The sequence below is a fragment of the Oryctolagus cuniculus genome, chromosome 6 (genome assembly GCF_964237555.1).
Source record: "Oryctolagus cuniculus chromosome 6, mOryCun1.1, whole genome shotgun sequence".
Lineage (NCBI taxonomy): Eukaryota > Metazoa > Chordata > Mammalia > Lagomorpha > Leporidae > Oryctolagus > Oryctolagus cuniculus.
Genome location: NC_091437.1, coordinates 95,269,729 through 95,293,490, shown reverse-complemented (window position 1 = coordinate 95,293,490; position 23,762 = coordinate 95,269,729). Strand labels below are relative to the sequence as shown.

The window sequence follows — 23,762 nt, the reverse complement described above, 5'->3', positions numbered from 1 at the left end:
GAGAGAGGAAATCTTCCTTTCACTGGTTCACTCTCCAAATAATAGCAGCAATCACAGCCATGAGCCAGGTATTCATTCTGATCTCCCACGTGAACGACAGGGGCTCAGGTACGTGGGCCATCATCCGCTGCTGTCCCAGACACATTAGCGGGGAGCTGGATTGGAAACAGAGCAGCTGGGATGCCAAATGGCATTCTGATATGGGATGCTAGTGTTACATGCAGCTGCGTAGCCCGCTGCTCCATGGTGCCAGCCGCTTTAGGGAAACATTTTGAAGATGTAGACCCATGATACTTTTGTGTGGACCCCCCACATCCAGGTCTGTGAGAGGGTAAGGTCTAGACTGAAGAATAAGCATCCAGCCTGTTTGGGGATCAGAACCTGCGTCTGCTAGATAGTAAAAGCCCCCATGTGGAGAATCCTTTTATAAAATTTTTGTGAGGATTAGGTTTTGTTTCTTCATATTTACCAAATCATGGTTGAATGGTGGGGGAAAAAGCCAAAGCAAAGGCCAAATAATTGCCAAGGGAAGTCAGAAATTAGAAAATTCAAAACTCATATAAAAAAGTTTTTGTGTACATATGCTGATATTATCCTCCCAAGGTGCCTTTTCTGCACTTCATGTCATTTGGCTCTCTCAGAAAATGGTAAGAGTGTACAAATGGACATTGAAGGTGTGTAGACAGGGGCAGGTGTTCGGCATAGTGGTTAAGATGCCAATTAAGACCTCTGCATGCTTCCATATCAGAGAGCCAGGGTGTAGTCCCGGAAATGTTCTGGACTCCAGCTTCTTGCTGATGCATACCCTTGGGGGCAGCTGGTCATGGCTCCAGTGGTTGAGTCCCTGCCAGCCACGTGGGAGACTGGATTGAGTTTGTGGCTCCAGCTTCAGCCCAGCCCTGGCTGTTGTGGGTATCTGAGAAGTGAACCAGTGGATGTCTCTGTGCCTCTACCTCTCAAAGAAAGAAATATTTTGGAAATGTAAAGTGTATGAACATAAGGTATTGGTATTGCTATTATCTGAGAGGCACATGCATGTGTCACACTCCTGTCTAGCATGGTTTGCACAAAGTAGGCACCGTGGCCTGAGACTGGTTTCTCTGGAGTGCCTGGTGCACTAATGGTGAGTGTGTGTGTGTGTGTGTGTGTGTGCATTCAATTGTGCAGAATTATGGGCAGACCCGGGAGTGCAGTGGAGGGTGGCCCAAGTCCTTGGGCCTGCACCCCATGGGAGACCAGGAGAAGCACCTGGCTCCTGTCTTTGGATCAGCGCGGTGGGCTGGCCGCAGTGCGCCAGCTGCGGCGGCCATTGGAGGGTGAATCAATGGCAAAGGAAGACCTTTCTTTCTGTCTCTCTCTCACTGTCCACTCTGTCTGTCCAAAAAAAAAAAAAAAAAAAAAAAAAAAAGAATTATGGGCAGACTAACATTAGGGGATTCCTTATAGATTTTTTAATTTCCACAGGTAATAATGACAGCTACTATGCATAAAGCGCTTACCAAATGCCAAGCATTAGCTGAGTCTTTTCTACATTTGAAGTCATCTAATCCTCAAAACAGTGAAATGAAATGGATATTGTTACTGGTTCTCAGTTTCCAGCTCCAGATGCCAAGGCACACCGAAACTAAATCAGAGCCAGTGAATGGCACAGCAGGGATTCAAACTCAGGCAGTCTGGCTCCCAAACCTATGCCCCTAACCATTAAACCATGCTTCTCTCACAGCTCACCCTCCATTAGGAAAAAAAGGAAGAGATTTCTGTTTTAAGAAGACAAGACCATCTGAGTAATTGATGACTGCTGAATTCTTGTTAACTGCTTCCTGGGGTAGAAAAGACTCGTCCTGACACCACTGCACTGTGCACCAATCACCTGGTACATTTGCAGGTATAAACAAAGCCTTCAGTGTAGCCTACTTACAACCAGGTAGATGCATGGTCTCAATGCTTACATGAGTCAGGGAGAGGAAAAATCATGGTAGTATTTTGATTGCCAGAATTATTGTCTACCACATTTAGAGGTTGGCAGTTCACAGAACAGTTGTTCACACAGGTACAAACAAGACACAACACATGAACCTTGTCTTAATAGTTTCACACTAGAAAGAAAATTCTTTTTCTTTTAAGGACTAATGTATTTGTTTGAAAGACAGAGTGAGAGAAAGAGAAAGAAAGAGAGAGAGAGAGAGACTCTTCTATCCACTGGTTCACTCCCAAAATATCTCCAACACTTGGGGCTAGGCCAGGCTGAAGCCAGGAGCCAGGAACTCCATCCAGGTCTCCCACATAGGTGTTGGGTGACCAAGCACTTGGTCCATCTCCCGCTGCCTTCCCAGGCACATTAGCAGGGAGCTGGATCGGAGCAGAGCAGCTGGGACTTGAACTGGCACTCTAATATGGGATGTGGGTGCCCAAACTGCAGCTTGAACCCATTGTACCACAATGCCTGACCCCAAAATGTTCTTTTTTTTAAAAAATATTTATTTGATTTATTTGAAAGGCAGAGTTACAGAGTGAGAGGGAGACAGAGATCTTCCATCTGCTTGTTCACTCTCCAAATGGCTGCAATGGCCTGGGCTGGGCCAGGCCTAAGCCAGGAACCAGGAGCTTCATCCTGGTCTCCCACATGGGAGCAGGGGCCCAAGAACTTAGGCCATCTTCTGCTGCTTTTCCAGGTGTATTAGTAGGGAGCTGGATTGGACGTGGAGCAGCATGACTTGAATCAGTGCCCATATGGGCTGCCAGCATTGCTGGTGGTGACTTAACCTACTACGCCACAATACCAGCTTCAACCCAAGAAAGTTCTTTAAAACAGATGGGACTTTCAAAGGAGAAATGTGAACTACAGTTCTCTTCTTTTGCCCAGAAGGGCCATTTCAGCACTTAGAAATGACCAAGCTGATACCTTATGCGACATTTGGATGAAGTCCTGTATAAACCAATGCTTGGGGGTAGAAAAGGTGGCAAGAACGTCCCGTTAGGCACTCCTGTGACAGGCACTGTCAGTGAACAGAGGGATGCCATTTTCTTGTCTCTGGCCTCAGACTGGGGAAAATATTCAAAGTAGTAGTACCTTTCCCCAGTGAGTTGGCCTCACACATTATTTTTCCAAACATAAAGTGACTTAGAGTCAACCCTTAGCTGAATTCCAACATCTACCAAGTTTATAATACAGTACATGTTAATTTTTTTCACTTCTATTTTAAGTACTTAAGCTGGTTTTCATTCTATTTTATTTTGTTATTTTTCAATGCATTGAATACAGTGATAATCCTAGCGATTCTATAGCCTTCCTTCTTTGCTAAACATTTTTGAATGTTTGCCAATCATCAAAAAATCCACATGGGGATTAGTTTCCTGGCAGACAGAGACATAAAACTAAAAGAATAATGAGAGAGAAATAGGTGCTGGGAATAGCACAGTGTGATGGGAACTAATGATTACCACATAATACCTTAGGCTTTTACTATCACAATAAGAAGAGGTTATGTTGAGTGGCTTCATGTGTCTGTTATCTCTGTAAAGTGCTCTTTACATTCTTTATCTTTTTTTTATTTGAGACAGAGAGAGAGAGAGAGTGGGGGGGGGCAGGGAAGGAGAGAGACAGAGACTCTCCCATTCTCTCATCTACTTGCTCACTCCCCAGAAGCCTACCACAGCCAGGGCTGGACTAGGCTGAAGCCAGGGGCCAGGAACACAATCTGAGTCTTTTGCCTGGGTTGTAGGAGTCCAGGTATTTGAGGCATGCAGCACCTGCTGCCTCCCAGGGTGTGCACTGGCAAAACATTCAATCAGGAGGCTGTAGGGAACTTGGATATGAATGAGACATCTCAAGCAATGTCTTAACTGCTGTGCCAAATACCTGCCCCCTGCATTCTTTATCTTACCTTTACAACATTTCAGTGAGGGATATGAGACAAGGACATTCTAATTTTGTAGAAAGTCACAGAGTTACTAAAATGCCTAAAACCAGAGCCAGTGTCTTGACTCTAAGTGCAGAGCAGTATCACATGATTCATCATACTCTGGCACCCCTGGCATCAGGAGAAACACTCAAATCATCCATAACCCATGCACAGCACCACCTGCTCTCTGTGGCTGCTGTCCCATTTCCATGGCCACTCCACACCACTGATCAACATCCTGACCCGCTCTCTGCCCAGACCAGACCTGCACGCATATTGCAGGATGCCAGTGGATTCACTCTCCTGGAATGTTAGCCACACTTTATGTGATAAATAAATATATTTTTAAAATATTTATTTTTATTTATTTGGAAGGTGGAGTTACAGAGAGAGAGAGAGAGAGAGAGGGAGGGAGGGAGGGAGAGATCTTCCATCTGCTGGTTCACTTCCCAAATGCCTTCAACAACAGGGACTGGACCAGGCTGAAACTAGGAGCCAGGAGCTTCATCTGGGTCTCCCACATGGGTGCAGGGGCCCAAGCACTTGGGCCTTCTTCCACTGCTTTCCCAGGTGCATTAACAGGGAGCTGGACTAGAAGTGTAGCAGCTAGAACACAAATGCTGGCATTACAGGTGGCAGCTTTACCCTATGCCGTAACACTGGCCCCCAATAAATAACTTTTTAATGCAGAAAATACATCAAATCATTTTTTGATAAACTTGTAAAAGCCAGTAATTTTAAAATGAATGCTTTTTAGTGCATGTTATGCTGTCCTGAATCTTCCACGCTTAATTTTTTTAATATAATCTACATATAGATATTTATTTTGCTAATCCTTTTTTTAATGTGCTTTTAACTGACTCATAACTTTTGCATATGTATATGGGGTAGAGTGTGATATTTGAATACAGGTGTACAATGTGGAATGATTAGATCAGGGTCATTGGCATATTCATCATCTCAAATACTTAGCATTTCTTCATTTTAGGAACAATTTGAAATTCCTCCTCTCTACCTGTGTCCATATTTGTATTCACCACTCTCTCTCCATCTACTCTTCCCCCACACTTAAATAAAATCAATTTTACATTCAGTGGTGAATCCCATTGAACAAAGCTACTAGTAACTTATTTGTGTTGTAAAGAATGTATTTGCTTAAAACAACATCTGCATTTAAGAAGATATTATGCACTGACCAGGGATAATGGATTCATGTTTTTAAAGGCAGTAGAAACAAACAAAAAAGAAAATTAACCATTGTCTTGAAAACTTAGGAACTTCTGATATTGCTGACCTTTTATTTGGAAATGCTTCAGTTATTTGTTTATTTAAAAATAATAATCCTCTCTCAAAGATCCTTTAGCTAAATTACCTTTCATTTGTGACAGAAATCACTGAAGTTGCACTTTAGGATCTGCCCCAGAAGGACTCCTTCAAAATGTGTCTCTATTTATTAACCACACCCAAACCAGTTTTCAAACATATTTGTTCCAGGCACATCACAAGTTCCCCTACAACCTAGATTATAACAACAAGTTTCCCTAGTAATTTCAAAGCAAAACTCATAAGACGAATCGGAATTCCCACTATGATGTAATTTGGTTTTACATTTCCATGTAGCATACAAGAGAGAAGAACCTTGTCTCTGAAAATATAAATAAATTTGAAGAATAGTGGTTTACCAAAATGAACATTTTTTTGGCAAATTCTCATCTCATAGATGCCAATGTAAAAGGCTTGCATTCACTGTCTGAGTCCTACTCTTATGAATACTTGTGTGGTGCCTGTGCACACACACAAACACATGCCTCAGCCAATGGCTTATTTGTTCTAAGTCTCATTAATGCAGTAACAACAGAATTTTAATAGCAGGATTTGACCCTGAAACCTAATTATTCCAGGAATGGCTTCTTAGAAAGTCTAACCTCTTTTGTAATTATGATGCACTCTTGTGAAATCTAAGCAGATAAATGAGGTCAAATTAGAACACCATAGAGAGAAGGAACCCAAAATCGAGTGTATTTGCCACCGCAATTAGGAACTCAAGATCAACACAGATCAAACGCTTCCTCTGTAAGCAGAATTAATCAGCCCCACAATTGCCCTAATGTGGCACAAAGGAGTATTTCTTCTCAGGAAGTGGCTCCTTCAGATTTTCTACTGAGGAAGATAGTCCATCTTAGCTTTAGTACCATTCAAAATTATCCTAAGAAAAAAGGTCATCAATTTAGAACATCTGCCCTGACACCAACTTGTGTGATCCCATTTTGCTTTTATAAATTCACTGTGTTGTAAGAACCCAGACACTTTCATTCTAAACAGTGACCCCATGATCTCACATGCTGCGAACCTAGTGTGGGCCACTTCAGCACTGGATGAAGTGATTATCCACTTCTTAGCTGTTTTAAAGTCTTTGGTGGACATATCTTCATTTGTGCAAGGTACCCTTGAACTCTTCCCAAGATGCATCACAGCAAAGTATAAGGAACTTCAAAAAGATCATGGGAAATTGAATTGAAAGATAAATTTATTTTGGTGCCAAAAAATATTTGAAATCCTACACAATGTTTTCGTAACACATGTTTTCCATGACGATTTTGAAGACCCTTTATACAAATGGATTCCAAAATCTGTTTGCAACAAAACTATGAGTCTTTTAATTTTGTTTTCCAAGAACTTCTTGAAGTACCCTGATAATCTCATAGCAACTTGTGGTTCTACGCATAGAACAAGACCATTGTTGAATTGACCTGATTTCATTTCCGTGACTGTCCCAGTGAAAAATGACATCATCCCATTCTCTTTCTTGATCCCCAATTCTGAATGTCTCGAAGCCCTCACCCTCATTATAATTAAACTGCATTAAATAGCTATTTCCTCTTAACTTCCTGTCTGAATATATCATAGCAAGAGCGAAGGGCTTTCCCTTGGCCAGTCAGCATCCCTGGGGTTTGCTTCCTTGCCTGATCAGACAATGCCCAATTCTGTTGGCCACCAAAGTATACTGGGAGGGCCATCTGCTGGTGCAAGCGTCATCCAGATGAGAATGGAGAGAAGCTCTAAAGGTGGCACAAACCGATGGGCACCATGTTCCTCATCCAGTGGAGTTTTATATTTTCTTTAAACACTGACTCATTGGTTTTGAATATGTATATACTGCATACACAGACCCATTGGCCTAAGTAGGTATAAGCGCACAAATGTGCATGTTTAGACATACTGACAACTGTGTATCACTTACATTATTACCGAAGACACACATGTCCAACTATTTTAGCCTCAAAGGGAAGAAAGAATGATGCAGAAAGAGATACTGGTTTTAAAAACTGACATTAGAATGCAATCAAATAGTAAGACTGTATGAAGAAAGGCATTGACTTAGTTTTTGGAGTGTTACCTCTTCATAGGTTAAAAGCAATAGCAATTTACATGTCTCAAATTCATGTAATAGAACATGATGTACAAATTTAAAGCAACTATACAGATAATGCCAAAACTATGAAGTTTTCTTATAAAAAGTAGCTTAAAAATAGACTAAAATGATATATTCTTCATGTTTGCAATTATGCGAAATATTAGGTTGTACCATATGTGGGTCAAGCTAGACAAGCAGCACTGATTTTCTATTATTACTCTTGGTATACATTCACACAGAAAAGACTGAGTTACAGGTTAAATGCGGCTTTTTAAAGCTTTCTTTAAATGTTGTATTAGACTGTTATTACATTGTTTTTACAATGAAAACATAATTTAAAATGATGTTGTTTTGGACAATAAATTGCCCTCTTTAATGAGAAATGTTTAAAGCAAAGTAAAAGTTACCACAACAAAATATAACCTGAGATAAAAATAAAGCTTGATGCATCACGATACCTGATTTCACATCATCTACAAAGCTATAGTTATTAAAACAGCACAGTACTGGCACAAAACCAACACATACATCAATGGAACAGGATAGAGAACCCAGAAATTTATCCACATACATACAACCAATTGATTTGCGACAAATGTGCCAATAACATAAATTAGAGAAAGTATAGTTTTTCAATAAATGGTGTGGTAAAACTGGATTTACACATGTAGAAGAATAAAATTATATTGCTACCTCATAACATATGCAAAAATCAACTCAAGATGCATCAAGTATCTAAATGTAAGATCTAAAACTACAAAATTATTAGAAGGCTAGAAGAAAACATAAGAGAAACAATTAAAGATGTTGGTATAGGCAATACGTTTTTCATAGTGCAGGCAACTATAAGTGCAGGCAACAAAAGCACAACTAGACAAAAAGGATTATATCAAACTCAGAAACTTCTACACAGCAAAGGAGATAATCAATAGAATGGAGAGATATCTGACAGAATGGAAGAAAATATTTGTAAACTATTTATCTGACAAAGGATTTGAAAAGATAATTCTCAAAAGAATAATTACAAATGCCCAACAAATATAAATATTTATGATATCCTATATTATTAGCCATCAGGTAAATGCAAACCAAAATTAGATGAGCTATCACCTTACCCGTGAGAATGGTTATCATCAAAAAAGAAAGTAACAAATGTGGGTGAAGATGTGTAGAAAGCGTAACTCTTACATGTTGTTGGTGGGAATGTAAATCAGTATAATCACTATGGAAAACAGGATGGGAGATTTCTTAAAAATCTAGGAATAGAACTGCCATATGACCCAGCAATCCCACTACTTGAGCATACATGTCAAAAGACATGAAATCATTGTATCACAGAGATGCCTGTGCCACTATGTTTACTGCAGCATTGTTCACAGTAGCTAAGACTTGGAGTCAACCAAGGTGTCCATCATCAAATGAATAAATAAAGTTTGGTAGGTTAACACAATCGGATATTATTCAGCTATAAAAAAAATGAAACCCTGTCATTTGCAACAAAGTGGATGGAACTTTGTTAAGTGAAATAAACCAGACACACAAAGGCAAATACCATATGTTCTTTCTCATATCTGGGAGCAAAAATTCTCAATCTGAATACAGAATAGTGATTACTAGAGGCTGGGAGAGATGGTGAGAGGAATAGAGGGAGTTTGGATAATGACACCAAATCAGAGTTCAATTGAAGGAATAAGGTCCTAGTGTTACATAGCATAGTGGTGAGACTATAGTTCACAATAACACAGTATATGTTGTGTGAACAAACAGAAGCTGCAAGCTACCAATCATAAAGCAAAGTCAAAGGAGAAATGCTGATGTCCCTGTTTTGATCAGTATACATTATACACATGTATTGAAATACTATACTGTGCCCATATATATGTATAATTATTGTTAATAAAATATTTCATTAAAAAGGTGATCACCAGTCCCAAATTCAGTCTTTATATTCTGCAGCAAGCATTGAATGCTTATGGAATACTGAGATGGTAATAATTTTAGACTTTTTTGGGTCTACATCTTATATCAAAAAAGATGCAGTTACCTGTTTTAGTTATAGAATTTTAAAGTTATTTAAATTTAAGTTAGTGTATTGAATTTAACAAAATAAATGAATCTTGATGTGAATGGAATGGGAGAGGGAGCGGGAGATGGGAGGCTTGTGGGTGGGAGGGAAGTTATGGGGGGGAACCACTGTAATTCATAAGCTGTACTTTGGAAATTCATATTTGTTAAACAAAAGTTAAAAAAAATTAACAAAAACAACATTTTCAAATTAACAATGAAGCACAACTAAGGTATGTTTATGAGAAAATTTTCCACCCAAGTATGCATCAGTGGGGTAGAAAACGTCTTAATTTCCTTATAGCCAGCACAGCCGCTATTGTAAGTTATCCCATCTGTGTGCACCAACAGTGCCATATTTGAGTCCAGAAGGTACAAAAACAGGCATTCATATTTTGGCAGGTGTATATCAAGTCAAAACCCAGGCTCCTCAAAAATTAACAATCTGTTCCACAGGTGTGAGCCTGTTTGGTCAGAACCCTCACAAATCTCTCTCAAGCTGTGAGATTTAATTGTTCTCTTGGTGTCTTATTATATGTGAATATAATCCATCTCTCCCTGAAATGAGAGATTATCTTCAGGCAATCTGTTGGGAGACAGAGAGGACTGGGCAGCTCCTGAAATTTGCTTCTATTATCTGCAGGTTCCGTTTCTCAGGTTATATATCTTCGAGGTAATGACAAGTCCAATGAGCTGCAGTCAAACAGTCTTAAAGCTGGGCAAATATTAAATGAAAGAACTTTATACCCAACTTCACAGGGCAGCACTTCAAAACCCGAAGGTCCAGTGAAGTGGTCCTTATTTTATAAACCTGACTGTATGAGCACACACAAAAGGGACCCATTTCTTTCTACGAAGTTCACCAGAGGAGAGCTCTGCGGATCCCTGAACACAGATGTGGTGGGGGGAAGTGACTCAGCTTCTTATCTAATCCAGCTCCAATGGTGGAGCTGGATAAGGAGGCGCGGAGATCATGGAAGCTGGCAGCCAGTCAGACATGAAATTTGAATTTTCCAGCCCAAGGATGGAAAACGCAGACTGAAGCCAGCTCTCATACAGAATCCACAGGTTTTTAAGAAGTGTCCTATGCGTTAAATCTGAAAACTGACTGTGGTCCGTTATTAAACGTTTATTTCTATTTTCCCATAATAAGGATATGCTGAGAAAGAAACAGGATATAAAGATTAGAGTGGCAAAATTACCCACGAGGAGGAGGAGAAACCGCAAATCAAAGATTACCAGCCAGTAAGAAACAACATGAGGCTCCCAAAGTCACTGCTACAAAGCACCAAAGAGACTCAGTAAGACAGATGCCTGGAGATGTCCCATCTGAATGGACTTCCTGGGAAGATATTGGGTGATCTCCAGTACTAAGAGGTTTTTTTTTTTTTTTTTTAGCTTGTTTTACAGGCAGTTTTAAACAGTATGCTACCAAAGGCCAGTCTCTTCTTTCTAACAGCGAAGCAGATGCACTGGGCTGGAGATTCACACAGAAAAGTTTGGCAAACAGATTCAAGTAGCCAAAGAACTCTAATAAAGTCATGGTTCTATTTGATTGAACTTACCCCTAAGCGTGTATCTTTCCTGGTTTCTGTGTGGGAATATTTTCCTCTCCGGTTTGGAGTTTCGAAGTAAAGAGAACTAACTTCCAGCTTGTCCTGTCTTACTGTTGGTTCAGCTTGTGTGTGACAGGCAGAGGGTACAATGCAGTGGCAATACCCCAGACCATCTGCAGAGTTGTGAGACTCGGAGGGAAAACTGCTGATGCTCAGGCGTTTACGTCAAGGAACTGAACCACTACCATGGCCTTCCAGCCATGCCCTTGTTCCCATGCCATTTGCAGAATGAATTTAAAATGTTTGACTCCAGAACTATTAGAAAGAGCAGCTGGATAAAACACTCCTCCAAAGACAAACTGAAAATTCAGGCCAGACTCAAAGCTTTTGTTTAGTTTTTGGTTTTTGTGTGTGGGGTTCATGAACTTTTTGGTGATTAGAGGCTGGATTCCAAGCCAGTCAGGACCAACACCAGGCTAGAAAGAAAATGAAGCGAAGGCCAATGGTTTTGAGGAGGGGCAATCTGAAACCAAAAGGAACTCAAGAGTTTCCACTGCATTTGTTGTGGTTGGGTATTGAAGGGAGCAACTTCCAAAGCTGACGTTTGGGAAAAGATTCATGGGGGTGTGAACTCTTCAGAGAAAGTTCCCGAGGAAGCTTTGGCCACCAAGGCCACATGGCTGAGGTGGAGGATCTCCCTAACCTTCCCTGGCCCTGTAGCACTCTTGGTGCTAGTGTTTACCGGGCCAAGCCAAGAAACTGTGAGGATAAGCAGTGACCACTGCAGGGGACATCTGTGCGATTTCCATTTCTGACCCTGCAGAACATGTTGTGGATGTCTGCACACGTCTGGCCTGTTCTCACTGCCCCGTCCTCTCCCCCAAGCTTCCGAGCAGTTCAGAACATGTCAAGAACGTCTCATGGGTTAGATGCCCATTTCCCAGATGGCTCCTTGGACATTCCTGATGCCTGATTTTACAACATGGCTCTGCCACATTTAAGGTCCCTTTTAGCTCCCACAGCCCAGAAGTTGAGAATGCGACCAGAAGGGGTAGGGCCTGTTGCCTCCTGGGCTCCCACTAGTTCTTACAATTCCCCATCTGTGAAGTGATCCCCCCTGCAGGTGACATAGAATGCTCAGGTGGCCTTTGGTTTAATCAGCCAAGAGGTAAAAACTTGGTGTGGGTACCTTTGAAGATTTTCTGCAATTATTCTGCCTTGAAGAAGCTGCATGTCATTGGCTGAATTCACCCTCTTCAGTTGGTGGTGGATGGCCTTCGGTAGCTACAATGGAAGAGAGCAAATGCCAAATCAGTTGCAATTTATCAGCGATTTCCAATGTTGCCTTTTCATAGCCTCAAAGGAGAATATCATTAACAATCATATTCTCCAAATTTCATGCAGACTGATTTTCTGACAACCATTCACAAGAGCCTTTGAAGCACTGGGCAAGCCAGTCCTTTTGTAGAGGTCTCTTTATCAAAGGAAAGATATTCCATGAGGTTTGTCTCAGAACATTTGTTCCCTGGATATCACAGAACCAATAGAGAAATGTTTCTTCTTAAAGTTTACAAATGTTCCAAGGGGAAAGGTTGGATAACACCTAATTTCACGTGTTGAAACCTATTATTTAAAGGGAAATACGCTGAATCATAAACTCTTTTAAAATTGCTGCAAACTATTATTTGGTGAGTAGCAATGGTAAGCATGACAAGTGGTTAATTTTGTATTTTGCATTCATGACAATTGAGAGATGTGACTAAAATACATTTAGATACTTTGAATAAGAGGAAGCCCTTGGTTTAACACATTAAGGATTCCATGAAGCAGTCTCATTGCCTTGATAACACATTTTAGCATATACACATTACATAAGTAAGTGGTATGATATATAAAGGGACTCAAAAAGTGCATGGGAAAAGATCACCTCTATATTTTAGTTCCATTTTTTGAGCTCCTTCATATAAGAGATTACATTTGATATGAAATAAGACAGAACAGGAAAACAATACATTCCATTAAGTAATTGAAAATATCCTTTATACTTAAAAATATTTCTTTTGCCATGTAAATATTAATATTTGATCAGACATTTTGGAGTGAGCACTTAAGATGCTGCTTGGATTGTCCACATCCTATGCCGGAGTGTTGGGGTTTCAATGCCAGCTCCACTTCCAATTCTAGCTTCCAGTTAAGGTGCATCCTGGGGAGGGGGCAGCAGATTAGGGCAGATGTACTTGAGTCTTTGCCACCCAATGACTGAGTTGCTGGCTCCTGGATTTGTTTTGGCCCAGCCATGGCTGTTGGGAGCATTTGAGAAGTGAACCAGTGAATGAGAGATCTCTCTATGTCTCTTTGCCTTTCAAGTAAAGGAAGGAAGGAAGGAAGGAAGGAAGGAAGGAAGGAAGGAAGGAAGGAAGGAAGGGAAAGAAAGAAAGAAAGAAAGAAAGAAAGAAAGAAAGAAAGAAAGAAAGAAAGAAAGAAAGAAAGAAAGAAAGAGAAAGAAAGAAAGAAAGAAAGAAAGAAAGAAAGAAAGAAGAAAGAAAGAAAGAAAGAAAGAAAGAAAGAAAGAAAGAAAGAAAGAAAGAAAGAAAGAAAGAAAGAAAGAAAGAAAGAAAGAAAGAAAGAAAGATTTTTTTTGGACAGGCAGAGTGGATAGTGAGACAGAGAGAGACAGAGAGAAAGGTCTTCCTTTGCCGTTGGTTCACCCTCCAATGGCCGCCACGGCTGGTGCGCTGATCCGAAGGCGGGAGCCAGGTGCTTCTCCTGGTCTCCCAGGGGGTGCAGGGCCCAAGCACGTGGGCCATCCTCCACTGCACTCCCTGGCCACAGCAGAGAGCTGGCCTGGAAGAGGGGCAACAGGGAAAGAATCCGGCGCCCCGACTGGGACTAGAAAGAACCCGGTGTGCCGGCCCCGCAAGGTGGAGGATTAGCCTATTGAGCCGCGGCACCGGCGAAAGAAAGAATTTTTAAAACTAAGGCATTTCATTTGGAGCATTCTTTTTTACCTCTCCACTGGTGAACGCAATTGTGTGCTGGTGTAGAGAGGAGACTCTTGGGCGCAATGGGTGCCAATGTTTTCCCTCCATAGACCCGGAATCACTTGTTCTTAACCGGCCTTGGGAATTCAGGGTCCACGTGGGCAGTCCCAGGTCCTGGGCTGCGTTCTGGATGCACCACTCCTACGGCAAAATCGCCGCAGCGGAGCCTCTCAGCAACCGGCCGGTGGCTGCTGTGTTCCTTTGCCTCCCACACCACCCTCGCTGTGTCTCTCCGCACTGGACAACAGCCGAAGTCTCAGCCTCCGGTACGTGCCCGGCTGTGTGATTCGGCATGCCCCACCCATGCCCTGTGCTTTTCCTTCAGGGAGTGGGGGAGGTGGAGAACATTTACATCCTGTTTCCAAGGCTCTGAAAATATCGTAAACTATTACGGCCATCACGGAGATGCCCAATTTGTAAATACTTCTTAGAGGACACACAAAAATTTTTTTAAAAGATTTATTTATTTGAAAGTTAGAGTTACACAGAGGAGAGGCAGAGAGAGAGAGAGAGAGAGAGAGAGGTCTTCCACCCACTGGTTCACTCCCCAGTTGGCTGCAATGGCCAGAGCTGTGCCAATTGGAAGCCAGGAGCCAGGAGCTTCTTCCGTGTCTCCAACAAGGGTGCAGGGGCCCAAGGACTTTAGCCATCTTCTACTGCTTTCCCAGGCCATAGCAGAGAGCTGGATTGGAAGTGGAGAGGCTGGGACTAGAACTGGAGCCCACATGGGATGCCGGCGCCTCAGGCCAGGGCATTAACCTGCTGCACCACAGTGCCGGCCCCACAAAAATGTTTATGCCTATAGTTGCACGTGCGATTTGTGATCTCCGGCAGCCAAAATTTACATCTGAACGGGATGCCAAAAGATCTGCTCAGGTCATGTTGGCATAGACCAACAGCCAAAAAAACACCTTTTCTGCCGGTTCTGAATCTGTTACTAAATTCGGTGTCTGAATTCTAGGCTGCAGCATTTACTCCGCCACTTGACCTTCAGCGAGTTACACTCTCCATACCTCAGCATCCTTCTCTGGAAGCTAAAAATATGTTTTACCCCCTAGGGTGCTGTGATGTGAGGATTACAGGAAAATATCCATGTAAAAACTCAAGATGAATTCCTGGCACAAAATAAGTGCTTGGTAAACATTGGCTATTATTTATTCTTAATTGGGTGAAAAACAAAAAAAAATTTTGATCATAATCAATATCCCTTGTGCATTTGCAATCAGAAGACACTTTTAGGGTCAGGCATGTGAGGCAGTAGTTTTGTCACCCTTATAGGAGCTCCTGGTTGAGTCCCAGCTACCCTGTTTCTGAGCCAGCTTCCTGCTGATGTGAACCCTGGGTGGTAGCGGAAGACAGCATAGGTCCTTCTGTCCCTGCCAGCCACAGAGGAAATGTGGATAAAATTCTTGGTTTCACCTGGGCCATTTCTGGTTATTGCAGGCATCTGGGGGAGTGAATCAGTGGATCAAGATCTATGCATTTCTGTCTCTCTTGTCTCTTTCTGCTTCTCTGCTTTTTAAATACAATGAAAAGTTTTTATAAAGACAATTTCATGGAATGAAACTAGCATTTTCTTAAATTTTATACATGGAGACTTCGATTTCTGATCACTAAATGACAATGTGTGATAAAATTATGTAATAATGTGATTAGTGCAGGCTATTGAAGAGAGAACAGAGCTGGCTTCCATACCTGCTTAACATGTGTATGAAAAGGAATGTCGAATACTCCCAGTGTGTGATTTGCAGGTTTGTTTGTTCACCAGAATAGAAGGTGATGAGAGGACCACGTCATCACGGTTCTCAGTTCCACAGCTCAACCCTAACACATGTGCTGCCTGGATCCATTCTTCTTTGTATGGGCCAATAACAGTTCCTGACACACAGGCATCACACTAAATATGCAATAGAACTTTTTTTTATTAAAATAAATATTTTGCCTTTCCAATTTCAGTAATGAGTAGTTGGTTAAAACAAAATTGTCTTTAGTTTCAGCAAGAAATCATCTACAAATAACATTAATATTAGTGATTATAATATTACCATTTATATAAGTTAATAACTTATTCTGAATTTTCAATGATATAAATGTAATTAGTATGTAGTTAGGTCAGTAGGTTCTATATCAGCAGTTTTTTTTTAATTTTTTACAGATACAATCAATTACTTTCAAAAGAATTTATGTTTTACTTATTTGACAGGCAGAGTGACAGAAAGGGACACAGAGTGAGAGCCAGAGAGAGAAAGAGACATCTTCCATCCTCTGGTTCACTCCCCAAATGACTGCAATGGCTGGGGCTGGACCCTGCTGAAGCCAGAAGCCAGGAATCCCATCCAGGTGTCCCACATGGTGGCAGGAGCCCAAGCACTTGGGCCATCCTCCGCTGCTTCCCCAGGCACATTAGCACAAAGATGGGTCAGACGCACAGCAGTTGGGACTAGAACCAGTGCTCTGAAGTGGGATGCAGGTGTCACAAGTGGTGGCTTAACCCACTGCGTGACAATGGTATCACCAATTGCAGATTCAGCTAACCATGAATCAAAAATAAATGCATCTGTCATGAACATGTACTTTTCCCCCTTGTCATTATTCCCCAAACAATACAGTATAACAACTTTTTACCTAGTATTTGCATCATGTTAGGGATGATAAATAATCCAGAGAGGGTTTAAAGTGTATGGGAAGATGTGTGTAGATTATATGCACAAACTGTGTAATCTTACAGAAGAATGTGAACATCTATGGGTTTGAGTATCCGTGGAGTTCTGGAACAAATCCCCATGAATCCCAAAGCATGGCTGTACATTTTCACCAATGTAAAGTGCACTTATACCTAGTTTTGAGGCATCTATTTTAGAAACATTGAGAGAGATAATAACAGAAGTGAATGCTGGGCTCCAGGTTCATTGCTAGGTTGAGCACTGCTGCTGGTGAGCCCACTTCAGCCTTGGGTCATCAAGCCCCACCGGTAAGTGGTTCTTTCCACACTTTCATTCCTGTGCTGTTCTCTCCTCCACATATTAAAATTCCAAGTGCTCTTCTGGGATCGGCTGAAATTCCATTTTCCAGCAACCTCAATTTTCATGACTCTCCCTCACCACAACCTACAACACTGGAAATCCGTGCTGCACACTTGGTGACGTAATCTCTGCTACTAACTCCTTGGCTCACACGGGTGATGGTCTTGTCTCTTTGTCAGGTTTCAAGGCAACTCAGAGGGAGGGTTATGTCTTGGGCTTCCTGTCCATATTATTCTGTAATCACAATGTGATGCTAGGGACTGCCACACGGTGACTGAGCACTACTGTCAAGTGTGCTCAGGTCTGGGTCACAGGCTGATCTTTGATTTGTTTTAGGGTTTATTCAAGATTTTCATTTTACAAAATCTGACCTGAGTGATTCCTCAAGCAAGAACAAACTGTCTGCCCACAGCCCTGAAGCTGGGCTCCATATCCTTGAATGGACCAGGGAACCGATCACCTTGCTGTGTGGATCCATTTTGCCCCTTTCTTTTTCCCTCTCCCTCCTCCTCCTCTTTCCTCCTCTTCCTTTCTCTTCTCTAGCCTTCTTTTCCTTTCCCTTCCCTTCCTTTATCTTTTTCCTCTTTCTCTTTTTCTTCCTTAGAGAGACAGAGAGAAATACAGAGATCTCCCATCTAGTGGTTCACTCCTAAAATGCCCACAACAGCCCAGGTTGCACCAGGCTAAAGCCAGGGGCCAGGAATTCAATCTGGATCTCACACATGACTGTCAGGTAATCAATTACTTGAGCTATCACCTGCTGCCTCCCAGGATACATGCTAGCAGGAAGCTAGAAGGGAGGGAGGAGGAACCAGGTGTCGAACCCAGGAACTCCAACAAGAGATGTGGAGGTCTTAACTGTTGCAACAAACACCCACCCTTCCTCTTTATTTTTCTTCAGTCAGACCCATGATATTTTTGTAAGCAATGACACAGTACAAGACTCAGGAGTGTGTGTGTGTGCGTGCGCGTGTGTGTTGCAGGGGGATGAGGGATGCCCATGCAAGTGTTGCAGAGACAGAGACAGAGAATGCTCACACTATTCTGTTTTTCATTCCTAAAACTAAAGGATAAGGAAGTTAGGATTGGAATACCTCCAAAATCATTTTTTGCTCCAAAATTCCACAGAGCGTTGGCATGTATGCCCATTAATTTCACATTACCATCCACAAATAAGTGTGGAGGTGTGCCAGAATTTCACCTGTTGATAATATGTCAGGAAGTTAAGCTCGATCATTGCACAGCTGTACTTCAAAAGTTTGGTTTGGCTTCTCTCTCTCTCTCTCTCTGTTAGTGTGTTATTGCATTTAGCACTTGCGAATCCATGCCATAAAGCAGCTACATGATTGAATTCAACTCTCTTGGCTTCCTCAGTTGTTCAGAGATGGAACTGCATTTCCTGGCTCTCCAACTTCATAAACTCATCAGATGTTGCTGCCGAGAAATGTCATTAAAATAACAGGCCTCAGCGGAAAACACCAGCCTCATTCATAGTTAGTGGAATGCTGCAACAGGAACTGATATTTCAAAACTGTTAATTTTGGACATTTTTCTATACTGTGCACACACACACGTGCACATTTAGACAGATACATAAGGAAACTTTTTCTTTTGTAGTGGTTCTTTAATTGCCTCCTATACATGGCTTTAGTCTAGTTGCTGAAGTGCATTCTGCTTTTGTTCCCTTCGCCTTGGAAAGCAATAACCGGTTCCAAACTGCTTTCCCCAAAGAATTGCTGGAAGGTCCAAAATGTCCTCATTAGAAACCTTGCACTGAACCACACAAGTCTTGCCATTGTGGATGGTGCACGCATGTGGGACTGTTACTTCATACACAATGACATGGGACCCGAAAACATGTGAACAGGAAGCCAAACCCAAGAGAGAGTTGGGGAGCTTCCAGCTTTCCACGGAGCACAGAAATGAAGCAAAATCCAGCAGTTCTCTGGATCCAGGTGTCTGGGGGACTGCACAGCTGCGACTGTTCCACTCTTCAAACGCTGCATAGGCAAGCACAGTGGCTGTGGCAGCACCCGGCCTGGAGTAAATCATGATGTCAGCAAACCCACAAAGATTGTGAGGAGCAGAGCACTTGCTTAGGAAGCCAAGACTTTAAATGGCATGAGTAACCTAAAAGTGCAATGGCCAACACCATATATGGAAGCCCAGTATATTCTTCAACGTTTCAATTGTGCTAATGGGAATTCCCCCAAATGCATCTTGCTCCTCCTTGAAATGATCTGCTTTGCTATGAGGCAAACTCATCGAATTCTAAAGTATATATCTGGTGATTATTTTGCATAGCTGAGCTGTTAACAGTTCCTTTTTGGCAGTCTTCATTTTTTTTATGGCAAAAGTGTTTCGGCAAAAATAGAAAAGCCTTTTTTTTTTAATCACTTCAAAAGTCAAAGATCATTTCTCAGGCTTGGTGAATTTTGAAGTGAGTTATCAGAAGCCGGAAGGAATTCAGATTATAACTAAATACCTTCTTTCTCATAAGAGATAAAACTCTATTTAGACGGAAATAGCTTTGAAAACCTGCTTTTAAATGTATGAATATAGTTCACCTACCAGAAAGAAATATTATACAACTTTGCAAGACTAGCCACAAAGTCTGGGGCTAAGCCCCATTCATAATAAATGGCATTTGCTCTGAAGTGCTCAGCTGGGGTAACAGCTCCGAAATCCAGGAAATCCAATGAGGCCTTGCCATAGAAGATTAAGTGCTGAGTACAGAAGGGGTGAAGGGTTTGAGAAAACCAAGGTTATCAGGTAATCAGACCTCATAGATTGAAAAAGTCCCAGCTTCCTGTCTTCTAATCAGATTGTTTTCTAGTCATTCAAAATGCTAAAATTCTTGCAAGTTGTCATTTAAAAAAAATCACAAATGTTACTCATCCCTCCTTTCCAGTTTCACACTATTCACACTATATGAGAAGAATTGTCTGGCACACTGAAGAAGGGTGAAATAGTTGTAGGCTAATTAGTGGTCAGGTTAGAATTTACCTCCTTTGCTTCAGACTCTGAAAGGGCACCCTCGCTCCAGGAAGTGAACTTACCCTGCTAAGGAAAGGGCTCCTTTTTAGTGAATGAGTAGTCATTCTTTCTGATGGTGTGATTTTTAGGAATAAGTATTCTGGTAGGCCACAAAGGTTTCTCCTCATCTCTGCTCACTTCTGAAGGCTCATAGGAAGTAAAGATGGACTTTCTTTGAGGGGATGCAAGGCTATCAGAGAGACTGTCTGAGACATGGCCTTCCTGTTGTACAGTTAATGGGAAGACAGAGTGCTGGGCAATGGGAGTACAGGATTAAAGACAGCAGGGACACAAAATTGAAGTTCCGAGCCCGGGGAACTCAGATATTGATGTTTCTTGGGAATATAAGAGTGTCAGAGTAAGAGTTCAATCCTTACTTTTCTTCCAAGAATTTTAGGGAAAAATATAGCAATTTTATGCTTTTTAAGAAACTACTTTTTATTTTTACACAGTAGTGGAGTTTAACCTCTTACTGATGTTGAACCGGACATTACCCCAACTCACTCAAGCTTCTAGAAACCAGTCTCTCTTCTCATTTTATAGCTACCCACTTACACAAGCCCCCACATCACATTCTAGATGCCTCCTTTTCCTTCATTCCCCTCATTCAGTTCTCAAGTCAAAGAAGTTCTACCTTCTAAGTATCTCTGGAATCTGTGTCCTACTATCTACCTGCTCTGCTCAGACCCTCAGCAATTTATCACTCTACACTACAGTGGTCTCTTAGCTGGTCTCCCAGCTCGTAGTACTGCTACTCTCAGTCCTCTCTGCCTGACCCACATTTCATAAGAGCCTTTCTAAAACATATATCACACCTGTTTTCCACTTTCTTAGCCCATGCAAAATTCTCGTTTCTCTCTATTGATTAAAGAGTGATCCCGGAAGTGCCCAGCTGGGAAAGTGAAACAGCCTGTGCTAGAATGTTTCAGACATGGGTTTGCTGCAAACAAAATAGTCCAAACAAATAAAATACTTCATTTAGCCAATCAGTGTCTTAGTGATATCTGGAACCAAGTTTAAATTGATGTGAACACGTTAAACAAAATTTATGGATCAGAGCTGGCTCACAGATGAGTTTTTTTTTTCCCCCACGAAAGCTCATCAGCCCAAACACCTCGGCATGAAGCACCAGGATCCTGCTGACTGGGACCCTGGTTGACCCTGCCGCACGCTCTAGCCCTTTTGAGTTAGTGACTAAGCCCAGGGTTCTTAGCCCTGCCCTCCAGTGCCTGCTCTTTGGGGAATGTCCTTCCACAGGTCTTGCTTATCTAAAATCCAATTCTCATCACCCTGTGACAAAGTCCTCTGGCTTTCACTAGGCAGAGATAACTGCAGGGCCTCAGTGCTGCTTCTTAACCTTGAAAGCAAGTCTACTTCTGTGAGTCATGTGTTATTTTGTTCTGTCTCCTTGTCTGTGAACTCTTCCCAGGTGAATATGAATCTATTCTCTCTAGCAGGACCAGGGCTCAGCACAGAATACAACAAACACATAGTAGATGCTCAATAAATGAATGAACAGAATGAAATATGAAACAAAAGAAATTCAATGGCAAAGCCCTAAAATGGACTGACACATAGTCTGCTATGTTCAGACTCTGGGCTAGATATTTGACATATATTATCTCCTTTTAGTCCTCTCAACAGTCCTCTCTTTGGGGCAAGTTGTTTTGATTTTATCTCATAGATGTGAAACCCGAGGCTGAAAATCTTAAGGGTCGTGCTGCTGGTCATATAACAGGGTGATAGCCAGACTAAGCCTCCAATCCAGAGCTCGTCAAAGTCTATTATTGGTGCTGTGATTCAGTATGCCTTTGAGACTAATGTCGAGATTATGTGACTGATCTTTGTAATCAAATTAGCTCGAATGGGGAATCTAGTGTTGACAGATCACTTTTAAATACAAAGCAACTAGGATTTAGTCTCATTTTCAACTTTAATGATGTCTTAGACTATCTCTGGAGCCACAGAGAATTCTCCTTGGAAATGCCATTTCAATTGAATCCTAAAATTAGCCAACTTTATAACACCTTCCATGTTTATTGAATAAGTAATGAACAAACAGCCCTATTGTAATTTGAAATTTGATATGAAATTTCTCAACTTTCTCTGTTTTGGAGACTATAACTCTCATGTAAAATACCAAGCACCAGATAAATATAATAAATATAAAACTTCAAACTGAGCACCTGATAAATATAACAAATATAATATTTCAAACTAAGTGTGTATATATATATGTGCACATATATTCGTACATAACATTTATGGTTTTCACATCTGTTTTTCAAAAGATATAGGCAATTAAGCTCAATGGATTAATCACAGTACTCATGGTATTAAAAATGAGAGGCATTGCTTTTCCATATTATTACTGATTTCTCTTTCTTACTTTCTGCACCTAAAATTAAGACAATAATTTTCTATATGTCATAACACACCCAGTTGTAATCATGGCTTTATAAATTGTACAATTACCCCTAATGGAATTTCATTTTCTTGATTTCTACAATTAGCAAATCATAGTTTCTAAGCGTTCAGAAATTGTACCTTCCCTGTGATTATTCTAGAGTTTTAAATTCACCTTCTGTTGACAGCAATTTCACCAAGTAACTAGCATCGCCTCTGAGCCGAATAATGCAACAATTCAGCATGCTTTCCAGCAAAGTGTAATAGCAGGGCTTTGGATCTTGCCGATGTTTAGGAACTTAGTGTTCATGTTCTTTTACTATCAATTCTTGCAGTTACGCACGGAAAGACTTCATAAAAATCCACATGTCCGCTATAGTTACAGTGTCGTATACACTGTACACAAAGCCAGCAAGTTCCAAGAAACCCCCTGAAAGATGGGGTTTGTTTCATAGTGTGAAACGAAACTTCCAACAATTATATCCCACTGGAACTGACAGTACCCAGAGCTCTTATCTGGGAGGGGTGTGTGTGTGTGTGTGTGTGTGTGTACTCGGGTGACTTGACCAGGATCCCTGAAGGCGGCCAGTTTCAGCCCGGGGCGTGGGTGCTATTTTGATACATGAAGCAGCATCAGAAACCCCTTTGCCTCTCCTAGTGTCCTTAGGAGGGTCTAGACTGGGGCGGAGGACTTCCGGCCAAGAGACACCCGTTGCCTGTCTCAGTGGACTCCACGCCGCGAGCCGTGCAAGGGCAGGAAGGAAAGCGTGTCTTCTTTTTTCCAAAGCAAAAGCAGAGCATCATACTTACAAAAGCCGCCTTCACAATCTTCTCTAGAGAAAAAGCCTTGGGAACAGGGAGGGGGCAGAGGAGCGGAGATAAGGTGGCAGCGGGACTTCCTTCCTCCTCCAGAAGGGGAGACTCATTGTTGGTTATCTCCGCTGACCTCCGAGGGGCGCCGGCAGCCAGGAAGGCCCGGCCTCCGCTCCTCGCCGCCCTGCTTTCTGGCCTCGGAGCCTCAGGGTTTCCTACTCTCGGGGACGGCCGCCCGGCCTGACAGCGGCCCCGAGACTCATTAGGGACTGTCTGCGAAGTACTGGCAGTAAGAGGAGGGTTATATAAGCCCGCGTATTATTATCATCACACACCCCCAGAAAAGCCGGCGCTGCCAGACAAACAAAAGGCAGTTCCAAGAAGAGGAGGAGCAGAGGCAGAAGTTATTACACTGGAGGTGAATTTCGGGACACTGCTGAGCCCACTGGGGGGAAAGAGAAGTCAAGGCAAGCTGTGTATGCAAACCTCGGCAAACAAACAGTGCG

General features: G+C 41.9%; 1 protein-coding gene across 8 annotated transcripts in view; it reads right to left on the bottom strand.

Annotated features, from left to right (window-relative positions):
- SULF1 (sulfatase 1) overlaps positions 1-23,762 on the bottom strand; it is a 194,829-nt gene that overhangs the window by 141,284 nt on the left and 29,783 nt on the right. For 5 of the 8 annotated variants that reach the window (XM_051844555.2, XM_051844551.2, XM_051844554.2 and 2 more), the window contains exon 2: positions 12,127-12,221. The gene's annotated coding sequence lies outside the window, so the exon portion shown is untranslated. Of the gene's footprint in view, positions 1-12,126; positions 12,222-23,253; positions 23,605-23,762 lie in introns of those variants that run through there. The other 3 variants (XM_070075147.1, XM_051844552.2, XM_070075146.1) reach the window with 2 other exon arrangements.